Below are 6,000 nucleotides of genomic sequence, written 5' to 3' on the forward strand. Positions count from 1 at the left end.
ATACAGTGAATCACGGTTATAAACTATCAGTTATTAATGGTAACAATTGCTTTGCCTTGCCACCAGTCAATTGAGCAGTTAAACAAAGATTTGGAGCACCATATATCCCGCCAAGTGCTCGGTGATCTAAGGTAAGCCGAAATTATAGCCTCCAACTCGTTGATTTGTTGCATGAATTTTGGTATGAACCCTTAGTGGATCACGCTTCACTTAAATGTGAATGCAGTGCATGATGAACACGTTAGGATTGTATGCAGTGTATGCCGTGTTAAATGCGAATGCAGTATATGCCGTGTTAACTTGTTATGAACAGAGGAGGCATAAAACTTGAATTGTTATGGCGGTGAATGGTAATATGAAGTGTTGTAGAATGCGCACCGCGTTTTGTGTTGTCACACCTTGTTTGATTGTGCGCCATTTTAAACATGAAATGACATGCATTCATGCCCTTGCTGCGCGCTGTTGTTTCCATTTGTAGTTTTCATTTGCACCTAAACAGAGGACTGAAATACTTAAAGATTGAAACGAGTAATGCCATGCGAAATGTCTGATTGCCAAAATAAAAAAACAGGGATTTGATTGCTGAGCCAAATGCACCGTGTTCATTTGTGTTTGTGAGGTCGAGCGTATGTGTATAGCCCTCAATCTTCCATGCTAAGGCTAAGTGCCTTCTTGCCCATAGTTTTGTTGCAACCAAGCGTATTTTTGGTAATTGTTTTGGTAATTAAGGCCGTGTGCATAATTTCCAAATTTTTGTGATCAGTCAAAAGCGTTTTTTTAAATATTTTTGGTTAGGCCGAGAGCATCTTGAATGTTTGTTGATGAGGCCGAGAGCCATATGCATGCGCACTACACAGTTTTCCTGGTTGAATATACACAGTAAACAATGGTTTGAATTTTGGCAACAAAATAAGGCCAGGAGCATGTATGGATATTGTGTATATATGTATTTTTGTTTTCAAAAGCAGAGAGCGGCATATTGACAGGGTATACATGAATTTGTTTGCATTGAACAGGGGATTAAAACAATGTTGTTACTGAGAGCAGAGTCAAACAGAGGTGAATTGAGTTGATTGAAAGGAGGAAGGTAAGGTTCTTTGCCTTCAAAAAAAAAATTCATTTTGAAATCAAACAAATAATTATATCTTTCTTTCAAAATGAAATTAGTAACAGCAGAGGAATTCATTCATTGGTTTACAGAAGCAATGTCAGTCAGAGTAGAGCCAAAATTCCAGATAGAGAGCTGGGGGAAGGAAACTATAGAAAAACTTTACCAAGCAAGGATGATAAGTTTCCTGAAAAAAATTGATGGCCACTCTGAACAAATAACCAGGGATTTTATAAACAATTTCAATCAAGACCAGACACGGGTGGGAGATGTCATTATTCCTGTAACCTAGGAATATCTTTCCCAAGCTTTAGATCTGCCCATGATAGGTGAGAAGTATTACAAAGGCCTGCACTTCAAGGAGAAAGCCTGGACTTTCTTTCTTGAGAAGAACCGGAAAGGGACATTTGATAGAACAAAAGGGATACCCAGGGAATGGTTTAATGAACCATGGGGTGAGTTGGTTTTGGTTATCCAAAAGTTTTTGACCTGTGATAGAGGGTATAGCGTGGCTCACTTGTATCATGTCAGACTTCTGCAGCATATAAAAGGGGAGGATAGGATTAACTTGCCTTATTTCCTATATAGGAGCCTTTTGAGAATGATTGAAACAGTCAAACATGAACACAGGCCTAAAGCAGGACAGATATACCACCAAGGATTAATCAAAATCCTAGTTGAGTATCAGGTGAGATCACAGGGCATAGTGTGGCGAGAATTCATGTCTAAAAATCAATTCATTGAACAGGTTAATGAGGTACAGGATAAAACAGAGCAGGAAAACAGAGGATTGATGAACTCACCCTTGTATCCTAGAACAAGAGCCAAACAACAGAACAACATGGCCATGCAAGAAAATGAAACATCTGTTATGTCTATTCCTAGACGATTTAGGAATAAGAGTCCCATTGATTTAGAGAAGGAAGTAGAAACATATTCCCCAAGACAGCAAGTAGAGAATGATATTGCACAAGAGGTATTTGAGAAGGATTCTTCATATGATGATGCAGCAGCAACATCACTAATGAAAACAACACAAGATTTTGAGAGAGAACTTAATTTGGGAAGAATCAGGGATTTAACTGACCAATTGGAAATTAGCAAAATCTTAGAGAAGCAATTAAAAGAAGAAAACAAGGCAAATAAGAAAGATAATGCTAAATTGGTTAAGGCAAATGAAAAACTGAATGAAGAATTGGGGAGGCTAAAAAGGAAAAATGATCTACTTTCTAAGCAAGCATTTAAATGGCTGAAGGAAAAGAACATGTGGCAGGAAAAATATGAAAAACAAAAGGTCAAGGAAACTTTGTTTAGGGAGAGATATGATACAGGTCTGGATTTTTTGGCTAGGGCAGCACAACAAGAAGCATCTACAGGTATAGCATCTACTACAGAAAGGCGAAGGTCAAAGAGGAGCAAGCAAGCATGGGGACATGCTTGATGATCAGCAAGGGAGAGATGTTGGGCCTTAGTTTTGGTCTTATTTTTGCACAAAGAAAATTACTTATCCATCTATTTTCCATCCATTTTCCCTTCATTTATCCCATTTTGATGTATATTTGATATCCATTTAGTTATTTCATTTTAATTTTTCAATTTCTAAAGTTTTTATGAAAATTTGGTTTTTAGTGCAAAATTGGCAGATTCAGAAATTCCCGTAATAGCTCTATGGTTGATATGGTTGCAGGACACTTGGGCACGAATGGAATGCATGGATGGACAACTTGGGAACTAGGACTAAGCCAGCAATGCTTAGTTCGAACAGAACAAGCTTTATTAGGCCCATTTGGTGCTAGTCAACCATGACTAGTCATGCAGGAATCCCATAGAAATAGGGCAGTTTTGAGATTTCATAGGAATGGTCATCTTTCATGGGATGGGGATAATGAATTCAACTTAGATAGGTGGATGAGAGTAGATGGGTTTGTTTGAGTGAATATAGATCAGTTTTTTCATGAGACTTCTTATTTAAATCCAAAACTTTGATGGCTTATGTATTGATTTTGAGATATACTTTTATGCTGTGACATCTCTGGATTGAGGAGTTAATTTGAAGACTTGTGTTATTATCATTTTGTTGTTCAATGCTATGGATGTGTGGCTGATTTAAGCTTCTGATATCACCTCTCAAAGTGTGCAAGGCAAGGGTGGAGGGCCCCCATTCCAAGCTAAGTACACTTCCTTGTTAACTAGTTTCATTTATTTGTAATCTGGTTGATTGTAGCACTAGTTTTTCAAAGCTTTATTTCAGTTTGATTTATGGTTTCTGCATAGTGATTGATTTCATTAATTAATAGCTTATTCATCACTTTATTGAGTTGGAAAAATAGGTGTTCAAGTTCGGCATCCCTTTTGCTAAAATGATGAATCAAAACTAGTTTCTTTTGTTTGCATGCAAGTAGTTTTATTTTCATTGAGATTTGGATATTGAGATGATTGAATTATGATGGAATATCTTATGTGTCTCTTAAGTTAAGATCTTCTTTCATTAATAATTTATCCATCTTAAGCTTTTGGTTTCAATCTCTGATTCATTAAGTGATAATTGAGGAGAAGGTGGACTTCTTGAGGTCAAGAACCCTTTCAATATTTTTCTCTTTTTAAGCTGATTGAATTAGAGTTATAGGATGTATTACTTTTAGCTTTTGAATAACTTATCTTTCAAGGTTTGATTATATATGATCTTCACATATAGTGAACTTGCCTCAAAGCATAAACAACCTGGATTGATAAGAAATAATTATGTTAATTTAGGACCATAAATTAGCTCAACAAGCCCTTATAAAATAAGCCCCTCGCTTGAATCCCAATGTTTTTCCATGCCATCTATTGATGTCATTGTTTTCCACACGGAACTCTCTAAATGGTGCCATATCACATTGAGATTTGATCCACTTGGACATCATAAATTCTAAAAATTCTTGCCATGTGTACCACTCCTAAGGTGCCACATCATCATGCTTTCCATGTCAGCGCCATATGTTTACCGCCTATCACTTTCGTATTTGGCCATGCTGGATATATGTTATGTTATCACCAACTATCCTCCACCTGTCTAAGTATGGATCACGGTTCTAATATTTATGTTTTGCAATGTACATTTTTATTCTTCAGAAAGTCCCAAGGGATCATTTTTTATGTTATATGTAATTTTTGGGGTATTTCTCTCAAGTGTCTCTTATTTCACAACACCATCATCTATCACTTATCAACCAAATAAACTTCCATGTTTTGACATGAAACTTTAATTTAGTTAATACAACTATTTCATCTCACAAAGTCCACCAGCTATGGGAAACCTTGAATCTACACTTATCCAACACATTGTGTCTCAACTACCACACTCTCTCTTGAATTTTACCTACCGCACCTCCTCACCAACGTGTCAACCTTTATAACTTCTTCAACTTAGAACATGGCACAGAGAACCAAAATTTTCTATCATCTATCATCCCATGACATCACATTGTTTCATTATTAGTGGTGCCATGTGTCATCCGACAAACAACCACTTAAACACCCAAAAGTGTTGAATCTACACCCCATTAGTCCTTGCAACATCACACCATTTCATTATCCTTCTAAGATGTTTTACCAACAACATTCCCCGTCATCTACTATCTTAACATTATCCCTCAATAACACTCTCCCATCTCTCATGTTCCGCATCATTATATGTATGGCAGAAATGCTCAGGGTCTACTTTTTTTGCAATTGTTTTCTTTGTTAACAAAAATGGGCCTAGAAAATAATTTGCATCACTTTCTAGTGTTGTAAAGGGTTTTCTAATGCAACTAACATTAAGCATCCCCATTACCAAAAGTATCACAATACTTCACTTAAAGTAGACATGACACGACGTTCATTGACAAATGGAAAATTTCCCTTCGTACATGTTTTTTCATCCATGAATCCCCATTGCACTCATGCACGACTTCTTCCAGTAAAATATGTGCATTGCATTGTAAAATTATTAGTTAGATAAGAGGAAAAGTGTTGTTCCACACCTTATGTTAATGTGTCGAGCCTTGTGGCAGGGGAACCTTAATGAACTTTAAATTTGAATAACTCCTAATCACATAGGAGTTTCCCAAAGTACCATATATCATTAGAAAATAATAAAGAAAATTAGATGGACCATACACAAACTAATGTAGTGCAATTAGATGGAACAAATTATTGGACCAATTAGAATAAGTATGAGTGTTTTAAAATGGATTTATATTGTGAATTGATACTTGTATCTCCACACTAATGGTAATGCTATTGAATCATGAATAACACAAACATAACATCGTGAGTCGTCAGAGCCAGAATGTCGCTACGTGAGACCACAGCCATAAATTTATCCTATATTTGTTCCTTCACATTATCTATAACTTCAAAACCACGTAGGGTTAGATTAGGACTTGTGTCCTTTTCTACAATGTTGTTTTGTGTAGAATTCAAGAGTAGTAAGGTGTTGCAACCTTGAAGTAGCACCAATTCAAATCATATTAATCATCAATATAAATCAGCGTAAATACCAATATCCAACACACACTATAATATATCTATAAATTGAATCAATGGCTTACATAAAATAATGTGTCCATTTACATACCATCACAAAACAATAAGAGAAGTGTAGCCTTAAAAGTGAAGTCATTGTTTTGCGATCTGTCGCTTTATACTTATTCACCACTTTCCAAACAAATCCCTCTACTCGTCAACAAATTTTCATGTACAAATTTTACATGGATTTCCCTTGTGCCTCATGAATTGGTGCATATATCACTACAGAAATAACAAAAATTTTGAACATAGAAAAAAATTGCACGAATGGCTGAATAAAATAAAACACAGGTTATTAATCTGCATCTTGCACCTACAAAAATTCTTCGCAAGAAAAA

This window comes from Pinus tabuliformis, chromosome 2_1 (assembly GCF_031772625.1).
Source record: "Pinus tabuliformis cultivar Carrire ecotype Pingquan chromosome 2_1, CPIR1, whole genome shotgun sequence".
In the NCBI taxonomy this organism is placed as follows: Eukaryota; Viridiplantae; Streptophyta; class Pinopsida; order Pinales; family Pinaceae; genus Pinus; species Pinus tabuliformis.